The 16,263-nt window shown below is 41.7% G+C and overlaps 1 protein-coding gene across 20 annotated transcripts in view; it reads right to left on the minus strand.

Annotated features, from left to right (window-relative positions):
* ICA1 (islet cell autoantigen 1) overlaps nt 1–14,959 on the minus strand; it is a 149,431-nt gene extending 134,472 nt beyond the window's left edge. For 5 of the 20 annotated variants that reach the window (XM_033420446.2, XM_033420437.2, XM_049714827.1 and 2 more), the window contains exon 1: nt 14,473–14,593. The gene's annotated coding sequence lies outside the window, so the exon portion shown is untranslated. Of the gene's footprint in view, nt 1–6,123; nt 6,141–12,381; nt 12,572–14,472; nt 14,613–14,825 lie in introns of those variants that run through there. The other 15 variants (XM_033420436.2, XM_049714826.1, XM_033420434.2 and 12 more) reach the window with 8 other exon arrangements.
* Between the last annotated feature and the right edge of the window lie 1,304 nt (nt 14,960–16,263).

Here is a 16,263-nt window from a genome sequence, read left to right on the forward strand (position 1 = left end):
ACCACAATGAGATATCACCTCAAACCTTTTAGAATGGCTATTATCAAAGACAAGAAATAATAAGCATTGGCGAGGATGCGGAGAAAAGAGAACCCTTGTGCACTGTTGGTGGGAATGTAAATTGGCATAGCAACTATGGAAAACAGTATGGAGGTTCCTCAAAAGGTTAAAAATAGAACTACCATGTGATCTAGCAGTTCTACTTCTGGTTATTTACCTAAAAAAAATGAAAACACTAACTCAAAAAGATATTCACACCCCCATGTTCACTGAAGTCTTATTTACAATAGCTAACACATGGAAACAACTTAAGTGTCCACTGATGGATGAATGGATAATGAAATTGTTGCCTCTGTGTGTGTGTGTGTGTGTGTATACACACACATACACACATACTTATGATGGTATATTATTCAGCCATAAAAAAGAAGGAAACCTTGCCATTCACAACAACATAAATGTACTTTGAGGGCATTATGCTAAGTGAAATAAGTCAGGTAGAGAAAGACAAATATCTTCTGATCTCTCTTATATGTGGAATCAAAAACAAAGAAACAAAACAAAAAAACAAGCTCATAGATAAAGAGAACATATTGGTGGTCACCAGAGGTGGGTGGTGAGTGGCTGGAGAAATGGGTGAAAGGAGTCAAAAGGTTAAAAAACACGGGCAAGTATACAAATAGACACCTTACCATACAAGATATACAAATGGGGAAAAAATCATATACAAAGACCCTGATAATAAGGAGATTATAAGAAAATAACAGATATGAGAAATCCTACACATTGATTAGAATGGTTACATTCCAAACAAACAAACAAAGCTGAAAATACCAGTCCTAGCAGGAATGTAGAATAACAGGAAAACTCATTCATTTAAAAAAAAAAGTAAAAAGTAAAAAAATTTAAATATATTTTATTTAACCCAATATATCTAAAATATTATTTCAACAGGCAATCAATTAAAAAATTACTAACTATACTTTGCATTCATGATTTTGTATCAAGTCTGAAAACTGGTATGTATTTTACACTTATAGTACATCTCAATTGAGACCAGCCACATTAAATGCTCAAAGGCTAGATGTGGTTATTGGCTATAATATCGGGCAGTGCAGGCTGAGCAGGAAAGACAGACGTATATAAACATAATTTCTAGATCCAAGAGACTCTTGACATTTGCAAGAGACATATAAAAAGATCTTCATGTATCCCCAAATTTGTAAACTCTGCTGTAAAAATATCATTTTCCCTTTAAAATACAATAAAGTATATGTTTAGCTAATACTTCAATTCACGATTCCGCAGAGGAAGCTCTTTCTCCACTTCTGCCACAAAGCACTTATGAAAGAAGCCCAAAATGAATGGTATCAGGTCTCAAGGTTGTTAATAGCACAGAGAAGACTTCCTAAAGTTCTACTTGTGGTCACCTTACCTTAGGAGACAGGCAAGGAAGAGCAAGTATCAAGCTGCTCACGGACTGCGAGTCCCATGATAAGAAAAAGAAAAGCACCAATATTGTTAAATTCAGCATGACTTGACCACATGAATGCTTGTGTTTCACTAAATTCTGTCTCCCCGGGGACAAAGCAGATGAGCCAATAATATTTAAGACCTACTCAAAGAAGTACGGGGTCTTCCCTGGTGGCGCAGTGGTTGAGAGTCCGCCTGCCGATGTGGGGGACACGGGTTCGTGCCCCGGTGCGGGAAGATCCCACATGCCGTGGAGCGGCTGGGCCCGTGAGCCATGGCCGCTGAGCCTGCGCGTCCGGAGCCTGTGCTCCGCAACGGGAGAGGCCACAACAGTGAGAGGCCCGCGTACCGCAAAAAAAAAAAAAAAAAAAAAAGTACGGGCCCAAGAGTTAATAGATCAATGAAAAGTTAGTTCCTAATTTTGATGTAGCAACCCTGAGAGTGGGAGGATGAGTGAGTGAGGAAAGGTTCTGTGTCTAAGACAAGTAATAAAGGGGAAAGCTGTCTCCCTACTCAGAGGTGGGACTGCTGCTGAAGCCAGCAGCATCTTCTTGGGTGACACTAAGACAACCGACCTAATCCTCTTAGACTTTCCCAGGCTGCACCGTGATGGAATTATAATACTTCCACCTCAGGATCCGAGGCCAGGCATTAAAACCAGGAGCTGTTCTCTGACACACACATGTGGCTGCAAGACCATCTCGCCACATGGGGAAAACTGGGAGAAGTGGGAGCAGGGATACTTTGTTCAGATTTTCTACAGGGGTTCTGTGCAGTCATTATGTTCATTCTCCTCTATGCTTTTCTTCATGCTTGGTATGTTGAGTCTTCAATTTTATCCACCCATGTGGACAGACCACAACTGTCTCACTTGTTTTTATTTCCAATAGCCATTGAAAAGCCATTTTGAACACAATGGTTGGCCAATACCTAAGCAAAAGTTTTTTCCAAATACCCCAAGGTTCATAGAACACTAAAGCAAGCCTGGTTTAAACAAAGTTTGATGCATTGCTACAAAGTGGATTTGGTCTGTCCGTGGCTGCCTCCAACCCTGATACTGGATTTTCCTCCTTGGAAATGTAACATGGCAGAGTATTTTCATTCCATACAGGCTGCCTTCAGCTGCACTGAACATTTGTTCCGGCCCAGAACACTTCTCTATGAGTTTATGGAGTTAGCTGATAGCACCTCTGATTACATTTGAATTATGCAAAGAGTCTAAAATTCTTGAGCCAACGCTTACTCAGAGTAAAGGTAAGATGAGTAGTTATATTTCACCATATCAATATTCTCAACCCACAAAAATATTTCAGTAAGCTTCCTCTTGACTCACATTTCCTAAGTGTGTCCTGTTTCTTATGCAGTTTCATGCCTCAAATTAATTATCTTTCCAACTTTAGCAGTAGGTTTTTCTCTTCTCTCAGTGAGCAGGTTTTCTATTAGTTGGAATACTAGCTGAGACTGAGTCCAGAATCCCTTTTTCCTATATCTGTACTGAGCATATGGTGGATTCTCTTGAATTGCAGATCGGAGCCACAGCCAAATTTGTCATTTGTCTAATTTATTCAAAATCTCTATTTTCTAACTAAAAATTGTCACCATCTTAGAGCACTTCAGTTCTGTTGTGCACACCAGCGTTTAGCTTTCTTTGGGAAGTGGGCCATTTTTCCCCCCAAAAGAAACACACTTTTCAAGAGAACAGAACAGAGTCTTACAGTGATGTGGGTGCATGGGGGTATGTTTGAATCATCCCATAGTAAAATCACTCATTCCCAAACACCAGCTTCACAGCACCACATGTCATTGAATCCAAGGTCCAAATCTGTTCACATTCCAACCTTCCTGAAACCAGGATGTGTCGTATAATCGATACCTTGTCAACTGTTTGGCAGTCATTTTTCTTTCTTCATGGAACACAAAATGGTAAAAGAGCTTATAAGCAATAGTTTCTTATATTTGATCAAATACAGAATAATTCTTTAAAACTAAACCTCTATAAAGTAACACATCACTATTTGCCATAGACTTTTGGGGCTATTTGTATATAAGTGAACAGGAGAATCTGAAGTCAGGGGATGCCAAGTGCTGCCTGTGATGGGGAAGAAGTGCCATGGATGAGGAAGGTGCCCAGGGTTAGATGAACAAAGAAGTCAGGGCACCGAGCTGGCTTCCTACATAGCCTCTGGGTTGGGATTCTAAGAATCAGTAGTTGCTGGTCAGGGGAAGGGCAGGAGTGTGTGTGGATATGTGGGGAGGGTATTATACCAGGCAGAGGGAAAGCAATGAACAAATTGCTTCCACAGTAGAACTGCATGGTGTGTGTGTGCAACCAACTGTAAGCAGTTATGCATTCCTAGAACTTGAAGAACAGGAGCTGTGACCGGGGACACATGGGGACCAGTCTCTCCTGGAGGGTAGACATTTGATGCTGTCTATTTCGAATGCAGTGGTCACTTTCTATGTCCTGATTTTGCTACAGTTCCTAAATGACTTTCCGTAACAAATGTTGGATGCTTTTGGCAGATCTCTTGGGTTTAGCTTCCAATTGCAGGATACTAATTTATATAATTTTCTCCTCATTCCATCTTTCCGTTTTCTCAGAGATCAACTTCATCGAGAAATATTACCAGTTTTCAACAGTTGGTTTTGTTTCTCTGATGCATAACCTCAGAACTAATACAAGCTGTATAATTTAAGAGCCTAGAGGGAGTTGAGAAAACAATGGAATGAAGCCTCTTCCTTTTAAATTGGGGAACCTGTGATCCAGAGAGAGCAAAGCAAATCAGCTTCAGAGCCAGGGCTCAGATACAGGCTCCTGATGACTTGCCAAATGAAGAAACACACATTTGTCAGAGGTTCTAGGTGCCACATTAAAAAAACAATTTATGTTTGTACTTTTTATTTTGTTCAATGTATTTTTCATCTTTTTTTCCCAGAAGTTTACCTCTAGTCACTTTCTCTTATGTCTACAATGATTTTTATAATTTCCCATGTAGAGAAGGAAAAGTGTTTTAAATATAAATATTTAAATGGTTTCAGTAGAAATGGGGAGGAAAAACTAAAACAATTCCTCCAGGCATAATTAACTATATTTATTTTTATTATTATTTCAATCTTGATGTATCAAACTGTGTTCACACATAGTTGATAAAGAGAGATCCCTGTGGAAGGTGGGAAGTTGAATTATCTTCTATCCTTTCAAAAGCTAAACATTAATTAACGTAATGTGATTTTGACTAGCTTTTATGGGTGTTTTTCTATGTCTCAGGTATCACAGCCTTCCTTTTCAGATTTTGATAGGGTTATGACTACTTGAGCATTCCATATAACTTTAAATGGATTCTGTTTCTAGCTGAGTTTGGGTCTCCTGCAAATGATTTTTGACATTTCATAAATTCACAAGCAAATGTGAAACACCATCATGATTTAATTTTATGAGTCATGCTTTAATTTTGTGAGTCAGCAAGTCCTACAGGAGGAAAGCAGAATTCTAACCTTATTCAAGGCAGCTAAAAGATAGATGATAGATGAGTTTTTATTTAAACCCTACACATGCAAGTTTGCATTTTCTGTTAATGAATTGGGGCTTAGGATATTTTTAAAATATTTTTAAATGATCGCTCACATTTCAAAACAGCTCAAGTATTATATACAAGCATTAATTAAGCTTAATAACTCCCTAACTCTATTAAAATCACATCCTGAAGTAAATATTTTTAACGCCAGTATAACTTGTCTCCCAATATGCTGCTCAATATAAAATCCGGGAAACCCACAACCATGCCACAAATCTGTCCCTCCTCCAAGTCACTTCACTATCTGGCCTCACTTGGCTCATCTGTAAAATAGTAGACTAGGCTAGCTGACATCTAGGATGCCCTCAGTCACAAAACCATGAAGCTAATTTTAATTATTTTCAGAGATATTTACATCTAAGAGAAAGCTTAGAGATAATGAACACAACATCTTCCTTTTTAAAGATAAGGAAATTGGGTTTCTAGAAAGAGAGACTTTTCCAAGATCAGCTTAAAGATCAAGTTTATGAGGAGGAATTCTGGGACTGAAACACTCATCAGCTGATTAGCAACCTGGTGCTTTCCTGAGTCTCTTCCTCTCTTCCAAGAGATGTCTCTCAAAGGAAAATATCAAATATAGTATCCCATATTTGAAGAAACTTTAAAAAAAAGCCAATGTATTCTCTAAAAGGCTTTCATCCTTAACATTAATATTAGTTAAAAATATTATGTCCCCACGAAACAAACTAAAATCAAAATAAACCGCAAACTCTAATTGCTCACAAGGGGCACAATCTAGGTCTTGCTCTTCTTTCTCTTGCTTACAGTCCTGCTTGCAAAGGAGGAGTGAGGGTGAATTTTGTGCTGCAACAAAACTCATGATGGTAGTAATGACGAGGCTAGCATTGAACACAACAAACCTCAAGGAAATCTAAAAGAGCAAATAATACGAAATGGATTAGAAGACTGGAAACAGAAAAAGAACAAATAGGGTATCTTTGCTAAAGAAAGGATTTTTAAAAACCCTTGCTGTATAAATTATATTCACCCTTGATTTTATTTAGGTTGGTTTATGTAACTTTCAAATGTCAATTCAAATTTAGCATACGTATGGATTTTAATCTCTGGTACTTACAGTGGCTTTTTCTCTAAAAGCTTAATGTCACAAGGTGAAGAATGAAGGAACACCCTAGTCAGACAAAGGTCTCAATCAACTTCTGTCAAGAAATACTAGAGGCTTCAACTGCCAGCATAGAACATTATTAAATGATGGGAATACATGTTTTCCTTAAATTAAATTTTAAAACTGCATTTTATAATTGGGATAAATTTTTTTAATGAAAGATTAATCTGAAATAAACTAACTTTCTCATCCGAGACTGTGGTGTCCAATACATCAGCCACTTGAAATATGGCTAGTTTGAAATATTTCAAACACACATGGCTATTGAGCAACTTGAAATATGGCTAGTTTGAAATCAGATATGCTTTCAAGTAAAACACACACTATAATCTGCAGACTTAGTAACCCCCCAAAAGTAAAATGTCTATTAAGAAATTTGTATTTTATACTCATTTATATTTTATGTTGATAAAATTATATGTATTTTATATTGATATATATGTATATTTAAATTTTATATAACTAAATAGCTATATTATATATAAATATATATTTACATATTATATGTTATATTTAATTATGTTCATACTTATTTATATTTTATATATGTATTTTTATATTTTATGTTGAATAATATTTTGGATATACTGGGTTACATAAGTATATCATCTAATGCCCCCTGCTTCTTTTCAGTTGTTTCAATATGCCTCCTAGAATGTTTTAAATTACACATGTGGCTGCCCTTATATTTTTATTGGACAGCCTTGGTCTAAGGCATTAAACAAAGCAGCAAACAGCTAAAAATTAATTCCGTAACTCAGGTCATCAATCTTCTGTACAAATATAAATACCTTTAAACAGTTTTCTCCCCAGAATCTCTGACAATTATCCTGTCAGAGATGTCATTACAAAAATAAAATCTTATTTATATACATGTGTATGTATATATACAAAGACCATATATGTGTATATATACGTGTATATATAATCTTTTAAAATGAACTACAAAATGGCTACAATTCACATTTTCATAATAAGTTGCTTTAAAAAGGTCCAACTCTATATGCAAAATATACTGCTTTAAATCAGATTCACAGGAATGATTATGTGAAGTGGATGAACTACCTTTAGGCCATCAAAAGTGAGAATATAAGGACAATCAATCTCTCTCTCTCTCTCTCTCTCTCTCTATATATATATATATATATATATATACACACACACATAAGCACATATATAAATACCTACAAATATAAAATGCATACATATATTTATAAATGAAATATACATAATTCATATATAAATATGAATGGTTAATAATATTACAAGCATGAAGGAAGAAAAAGAATGTGAATGTAGTGACGACACCTATATGAAATTACATATAAGCATAATGTCAACAATCAGAACAATTGGGGAGATACTACTGTTTACAAAGTTCTCTTTCTTTAAGGTTAAATTCATAATTGAAAGCCTCTTAAAGAGATGATCAAGTAATTTCTTAGGCCTCCCCAGGATCACTCAGAGATAGGAGAGAACTTACAGATCATTCAGTCCAATCTTCCCCTTTCATAGATGAGCCAACTGAGGCCCAGGATTGAAGGAAATTTCCCAAGGCACAGAGTAAGCTTTTTTCATTAGTTTTAAATTACTGAAACACACATACACCAGTACGTGGTTTATAAAATATCTATGCTGGGCACAGGTCCTGTAAACAAACCCACACAGCTCCTTTCTCTGGAAACGGCACGGATTCGAGGACTTTCCTGGGTAAAGTAGTGGCCCCTAAATCATGTTGGAGTTTGGGCTGGTTTAAGAGCAAGGGATGAGGGCAGCCCAGGCAGGGGAGGGAGATGCAAGAGGAGGACCTTTAAATAAAAGTCAGCAGCAAAGGGAAGCAGGCAGAAAGAGAGAGCTTTGCATTTTCACGTACCCCAATTAACAGAGCCACCCTTGGGTCATCTACTTGGTGTTATTTGAGAACTAATAAAAGATCCCTTTTCCAGGTTCTTGCTACTTTCTTAGGGAAGACATTTACTGGAATAAACAGCAGCAATAGTGCTGTTATTATTAATAGTGAATAAATTATTAACCATTATTAATAGCAAATAAGGCACAAGACCAATTATTTTGGTGGGAATCAGGAAAGACAGGTCCATTGGACATATACCTGGTAAGGCACGTAGAATAACCAGGTAGAACCACCAGGAAGTAGCTCAAAGGCACAGAGCTTCAGGTCAGGAGTGCAAAGAAGAGAGAAGCAGGAAACAGAAAGAGGCAAGTGGTTTGGTACCAACACAAAGTTTACGTACTTCACAATGTTGCCCATGCTGCCTACGGCAACACAGAGGAAAGAGTATTAGATACAAGGACACTCAACTCCTGGCCTTCAGGGAGCAGCAGGTAGAAGGAAAATCCCCAGGGTGGTGATGACCAGCCTCCCTCCTCATGCTCTATGCGGAATCACGGCCCTGGGCATTGTGCTGGGCCCCTTCTCTCATGGCTTCCACTCTTCATCACCACTACTCAGTTCTTTGGAACCATCCAGCACCATGACTATAACCACTGCTGTTCCTTTCCCTTCAGAAGGGACAGGTCTTACCCTTTTGCCCCTTCCCACCTTGGTCCATCTATTATCCCTTCTCTTTCAAGTTAATCAACCTCTCTTTCTGCCGTCAACCCATATCCTCCAACCTGTTTCTTCCTCCAGTTACCATCCTCTTCCTTCTCTTCACAAAGTTCTTCTACGCCCACACAGTCTGGTTCCTTTCTCCACCACACCAGAGAAAGGTTTTCACCAGGAGCCCAACTCAAGTTCTCCTCTCGCTTGACCTTTGACTAAGCTCCCCTCCTTGACTTCTCAGAAAACACTCTCTACACTTTGGTAATTTTTCAGTTTCCTTTGTTAGCTCCTTTCCCTCTGTGTGCAGTGATATCTTGAATATCATTGCTCTACAAGGTTCCAACCTTAGCCGTCTTCTATTACACTTTACTTGCTCCCTCTAGGTGATTTAATCCACTTCTGTGGCTTCAACCAACAGCTGTATGCCAACAACTTCCAGAATTAAACACCTCTCCAGAGACTACAGTAGGGGGATCAAAATGTGGATTTGGTGCTCTGGAGAGGTATTTAACTCTCCATTTTCCTATGGTCATCTTCACCTGGATGTCCGATAGACACTTCAAATTCAGCACCTCTAAAACTAAAATTATCTCTCTCCATCTCCACCCCCAAATGTTTCTTTTTTCTGTGGTCCCTATGTTAATTACCAGCACAAAATCTACTGAGTGGCCCAATTTGGAAACTTGACTTCTTTCTCGTCTTTAGCTGCTGGTCTCCAAGTTCTCTCCATTCTACCTCCTAAAAGGCTACTAAATACATCTTCTCCTTTCTAGATTCACAGCCAGGGCTTAGTCTAGGCCTTCAGAGGCAAAACCATCCCTGTATCTGCCCACTCCAATCTTTTACACCATGGTCTGAACTATTTCTATAATATGCAAATCTAATCACACCATCCTCCTACTTAAAACGCTTTAATTGCCTTCTCTTGTCCCTAGAGAAAGTCCAAACTTTGTAGCAAAAAAACCAAGCCCCTTCACATTCTGGCCCCTTCCCCAAAATGTTCACCTCGCACAGAACTATTCCTTCCGGTCATTTCAGAATGCTAGAACTTTCCTGAATACACTATCTCATTTCAAGGCTTTGCAAAGTTTCCCTCCATTTGAAGTGACCTCCCCTCCTTTGTCCAATTGGCCAAACTTAACATCTTATTTCAAGACTCTCAAATGTCACCTCCTCCGTGAAGTCTTCCCCAACCCAACACCTGCCCTCCTGCTCCACACTGATGCTAGTGGTGCCTTGCACTCCCATTATTCTCCTGTGATGAGCTGATTACATCTGCATGCCCCACACTAGCCTGGAAGTCCCTTGAAGGCAGGGACCCTAACTGGTTCATCTTTGCCTCCTTACACCAAGCACAGAACCTGAAACACAATAGGCCTTTAGTAAATATGTGCTGGACAAAGGGCAATAATTTTGTGCTACCATTTATGGGGCACTTTACATGTGTGAAGCACTTGGAGTTAATGCCCACACCAGAAGGGGATACAACCCCATTTTGCAAGTGAGAAAAAAAGCTTAGAAAGGTGAAATAATTTGCCCAAAGTCAACAGCTAGTAAATTCAAGGCTGCTTTTGACCTCTGAACTCCTGTTTCTAAGCACTCCACTCTACTCCTGGACCAAAGGGACTGGATACTGGGCTTGGTTTCTATAAAAACAATCTCTCCTAATCACAGGCTCAGGCTGTGTTAGCCCCAAATCCATTACCACCATGGTGCTTGTGCACAACAAAACCTTGCTGAAGACTCCTGGCGGCTATCAGGGTTCCTACCCATAAGAAGAGGGGGGCACCATTTATCACAATTAGCTCCTTGGTCCCTGGCTTAGGATGCGCTACCCCAGAAACATGCAGAGAAGGCTGGATTTCCCCCACGTATCATTAGGTTTCCATGCCCTACCCTGGGAACAGAGAAGTGGGTGGGTGTGAGTGATCATGATGACGGATTTTAATGCGTGCTCTGGGAAAATAGCTGCAAAACTTTACAGTCACTCGTTGTACAAATACACCACAGAATGAGAGGAACTTCCCACTCTCAAGTCTAGACTCTCAGGGCTAGCAATATACCATCATCTATATATTCATTGGTCCATCACTGAATATATATACCTCGTGTTTCCCACCCACAGTCATGCATTCAGTTGTCTTCTTCAGTCACCCTCTTTTAATTCTATGTAATTTCTGTTAAACGTATTCTAAGATTGACCTCTTTAATTTCCTCTAATTCTAATGACTTTTTAATGTCAGTCCCTTATTTTCTACTAATACCTCTACCGCCTCTCCACGACTATAGAGCACATAATTGAAATCAGTCCTGTGCTTACGTTGATTAATACATTTAAGCCTCTCAATTCACAGGTGATCAAACTTGCCCAAGGTCACTCAGCTAATGAGGGATACACATGCACACTGGGCTCCAGGCATGAGGACTATTTGCCAGTATTCTTTCCCTCTGTATACCTGGGTACTGTGTGGTGAACTCTCTCTCTCCACTCCCAACCTTTTCTGACCTGCCAAATTCCTACTGGCCCTTTAAGGCTTAACTCAAGGGTCACCTCCTCCACAAATCTTCTCAGGTTTTCTCTGCTCTCTCTCCTGTCGGTTGGGTACCTCTGCCCTGGGCTTCATTCCCTCCCCACTTTTCCTGAAATGTAATTGTCACCTGACCCCTTGATCTCCCTCACTAGGCTGCAGGCTCCTCCAGAGCAGTGTAGAGTCTGGGTCTTGTCTTGGGATTCCCAGTTCTGGAACAATGCATGGCATATAACACACACATAACAAATGCTTGCTGAAAACTCAGTAGTGACCCCACTCCTCTGATTTGGCCAAAGTCCTGATGAACCACATCATCTGACTTAGGAGGAGAGACTTCCTATCATGAGCAATGCCATTTTCTCAGCTTTCCATGAACTCATTCTCTCCCTAGGTTTACACTGAGACAAGTAATTACCATTAGTGGAGGAATTACTACTTCTCAGACTGACATGAATACTTCATGCACAGTATGCTTATTCTGACAACACTGTCCAGTGGACATCATCCTCATTTTATGGATGAAGCTCAAAATCAGTTACTTATCCTAAGTAACTGGCCTACAGTCACAGAGAAGAAAGGCTTTGTTTTAAAAGAATATATAGGGCTTCCCTGGTGGCGCAGTGGTTGAGAGTCCACCTGCTGATGCAGGGGACACGGGTTCGTGCCCCGGTCCGGGAAGATCCCACATGCCGCAGGGCGGCTGGGCCCGTGAGCCATGGCCGCTGAGCCTGCGCAAAAGCTTAAGTAACTTGCTCAAGGTGACATGGTTAATTAAGTGTTGCAGCTGGGGTTCCAATTCTGCTCTATTGGGATCCAAAACCTGTCCTCTGCCCAGCCTCCATGGCATTAAATATGATGGTGGTATAAAACGTGACAGCTTGAGGAAAAAAATGTTCCTCCTGTAGGTATCAGTATTGGAGTTAAGGGCTTTGCTGAGGCAGATTCTGGATGGGGGTGAGGATGGGCATGAGGTTAATTAATTAGTGATCTATGTTGACTCATGGACAAAAACATACAGATAGCATCCTTGTCCATGGTTCCCATAAATCTGATAGTGCAGATAGAATAAAAAGGACATTAGTAGCCGGCACACTGATCCTAAACGTTGCCACCTACCCTCAGGCTTCTAGATGTGGGGCTCAACCAATAGAGGAAAAATCCTTCCTGATCCTTGTGGCCTATTAACTTCACCGCCTTCTCCTGTATGAGGTTTCTATAACTTAAAAGTTCACACCAATACAGGTTTACCCTGCCTTGTCATTTCACAGTTGCCACACTTCTCTTCCTCTGATAAAACTGCCTGCACCTGAAAAAAAAATGTACTGTTTAGTCAAATACACTGAAAATGCAGCAGTTTTGAAGGTTTTCTTTTGAGTAACAAAATTGTCCATATTTTTTCATAAGGCTGATGTGGAGAGAAATGCATGGTAATAAAGATGCTCAGAGAAAGCAGTCAGATAGGGTCTCAGGTGGACCAAATGAAGCAAAGACAGCTATAAAATAAACTTGCTCTCTAGGCATTTACCATCCAGTGTCTTTAGCATGTCATGCCCTATGGATGGAGTGTCCAAGGTCAGTTTTTTTAGCCTTGGGTCTCTCTACTATTACAATGAGTACTCAGTAGCTTAACTGTCATTTTCTAAAGATTCATCTTTAATGACAGTACAACTCTTTACCTATGTAATGCAAAAAAGATCCAATTAGAAAGCTACATCTCCTTAAATTAAATATATACATGGCAGTCTGAAACCAAACAATGATAATCGAAATATTAAGGATTATAAACTGATTTTGCCCCTATGGTATTCTCTACACACGATGTTTCAAAATAAAGACTGCAACCTAAAACAACAAAAACAAAAAGAATGGTTTGAAAATTCACTCAAAAGTAAAAAATGTGTGTTTTAAACAGAAGGTAAGAAATTGAGTCTGGAGCACAGATTTCAAACTAATAAGCGTTCCCTATTTCATTCCCCCACCCCAAGGAACAGTTCAGATCTCAGAAAAACTAAAGGTCCACAGAAACCAACCTGATATTTTTCTGGTGAGGCTTTACTGAAATGTTTAGACATGAACATGTTTGCAATGAGTCATAATTTATAGGACCTTAATGGCCAATGCCTTATGTGCGTTTCTTCCTACATTCAATAGCATTTTCAAAGCAGCTGGTGGTACATTTTCCAGGCCCTGATAATTTGTATAAAGTTACCAGATCTCAGTTACTAAGGCTGCCACCCAGCACCCTTTCTCGTGATAATTTTTTATGCTATCTAAACAGAAGAGAACCTGATTCCCTTTTTGAACTAGAACTCTCCCCCAACCAGCCAGTTAATGCCTTTCGCCAGAGAAAGGGCGCACGCACTATTTTTAAGACCCCCAAAGAGAAGTTGAGGGGCCTTCGGGGCACTCCAAGTAAAAAGGCAATGGGAAACGTTAATGGGGAGCCGCTCTGGGCAAAGGCAGACGCAGTAACAGGATATGTTCCTTTCTAGAGGAAGCAGGAGCTGCGATAGCCGCGAGGCAGGAAAGGCGGTGTCAGCAGCACCTAAAGGAAACGGGCGCGCCAGGGTTGGCCAGGACCTGGCCTGCGTAGGGACTCTCGCTCCAGTCGGGTCCGAGGTTGGTGAGCACTTCGCCCGCGGGAGATCAAGCTCAGGCCTCCCGGTACTAGTGGTTATAAAGAGTACCCATCTGCTCCCTGCCACCTCCGCCAAAGACGGGCTAAAGGAAGAGAAAAAGCAAACACCAGGAGCCGCGGCAGGTGAACTCGTCAACAAGTCAGCCCCGGACGCAAGTCCCTGTCCAAGAAGGACCTCGGGGTCCTGGGGCCGGAGGCGTTGGGAAGGCGAGGCACTGCGTGGGTGGGGTGGGTGGGCGGGGAAGGGGGTGCTGCAAACGCCGGGTCCAGAGATGGGGCTGGAGCGCGGAACGTTTCCCTCCGCGCCCCACCGGGGCTGACGCGCGCTCTCGAGGCGCGCGCGCATCCTCCAGACCTTCCCAGGCCCCAGGGCGGCGGCGGGGAAGGGGAAGGGGCTGCGGCGGTTCTTGCACAGGGACAGGGGGGCAGGAGGAGGCGACCTGCTTGTCACCGGCGCCCGCGGAGGGCTGGCAGCCCCAGGCCCCCGACCGCCCCGGCTGCCGGGCGTCTCCCAATGCAGCCTGCAGCCCGCCCAGCTCGCCCTCGCCACGGCCCCGTAGGGCAGGTACCTCGGAGCCTCGGCCCCTAGGAGCCTCCCGGCCGCGATCCGAGCGTCCCTCCAGCTCCCTCATCCGACGTCGGCGTCAGCAGAAGGCGAGGGAAGGGGGCGGGGGGAGCGCAGGAACCGGCCCTTCCTGCGGCGGTCGCCGCCAGCAGGAATAGCAGCCGGCGGAACCCGTGAGCGCCGCAGCGCAGCGCAGTGGCCGGGGGGAGCGGGCGCCTTCGCCTCTCCGCGAGCGCCAGGGGCCGGGGCCCCGCCGTCGTCTCCCCTCCCCGCTTCTCCCCTCCGAAGAATCCCCGGCGGGCGACCCCTCCCAGCAAGACCCAGGGACCCAGAGGAGGGAGAGGGCGATGGCCTCACCTTGTTTGGGGCGGGTCCGGGATTGGGGGAGTGAGTCTCCCTCTCTCTATTCCCTGGGGTCTTTCCTCGACCCCCATCTCCTAGGGTACACCCCGCTCGGATCTGCCGCCCAGGGTGACCCCGCCCCTGCTCTCCCGCAGGTGTGCCACGTGTCCAAATCATTTGCGTCACAATGACCTGGCCTACAGGTGGGAGCAGCAGCGAACGCCCCGGGGTTCCCACTATGCTGTGCTTAGCGCGTGCTGCTTGCTTCCACTGCAGACTGCCGTGGCTTTAGAGGACAGGAGACTTCATGACTTCAATGCCAAGGAAAGTTACAGAGCCCTGTACCTGGGAATCAAGTTTGGGCTTAAAGTAAAGAGGCTCTGTGAAAAAAAAAAAAACTGTATATGTATTTTTCATTCCCATATATTCATATATCTTTTATACTTAAGTTACTGACGCTTATAGTAATTTCATCTTCTCTTATTCCTTGTTATCAGGAAAGAACCAAACACTTCTTTTTTGAGTACCCTGCAGTGATCACATGAAGAAATGGTGTTGGAATAGTTCCTTCTTAAAATCATCTATGCTGAAAAGCAGTCCCAATGTGCTATGACTCATCCCTGATTGTGTTATATATTTATTAAAAAGTTCATTGAATAGTCACTGATTGAAACAATTTAACAGGGTGGAACGAAAGATGATTATTGAGTAATGATACAAACAAGTCTGAAATTCACAGGTGACAAGAATGGGCTGCTTGTTCTGTGCCAGGCATATGCTGTATACTTTACATTTAATCCTTACAGCAACCCAGTCCTGTGGGTAGAGTATTATCCCTATTTTACAGATGAAAACACTGCCCAGAGTACCATAAAGGCATTCAGCCAATAGGATGTTGAGCAGAAGTTTGACTCCAGGGTTGTCTGAACCAAGAGATTTAGTTTAATCTCAAGGTAGAAAGGTGTCTGACCAAGATGCAAAGTGAAAAAGTATAGGAGAAGATGTTGACATTTTTATAGAAAGGTAATAAGATGGTACAGCTCCAGGAATTTATATAACTTTTAAAGTTGACATTATTCTTTGGATATATTCTTTGAGGCTTCTGTTTGTCACAGATGGATTTGAGCCTGTCCCAGTAGGGCACAAAATATGGAGCTGAGCAAATATCAAGGCCTTGAGAAATGGTTATGAATAAACAAATACTGATGAATAGGATCTACAAAATAGCAAATTGATAAAAACCTGAGATTCAGGAGAAATTTGGGGAGAGAAAAACATTGCTCCTATATATTTGACATTTATAAGAAACATTCATATGAATCTGTGGACAACACAAGCCAAATGATTATCCTGTTGTAAAAAGGAAAAAAGGAAAAACATCCTTTTAAAATGAGAAAAAAAAAAGCCTTCCTTGCAAAAGAGAGATGATTAAGATATTTTGTTTTAAAATATT

This window comes from Orcinus orca, chromosome 9, assembly GCF_937001465.1.
Source record: "Orcinus orca chromosome 9, mOrcOrc1.1, whole genome shotgun sequence".
NCBI lineage: Eukaryota > Metazoa > Chordata > Mammalia > Artiodactyla > Delphinidae > Orcinus > Orcinus orca.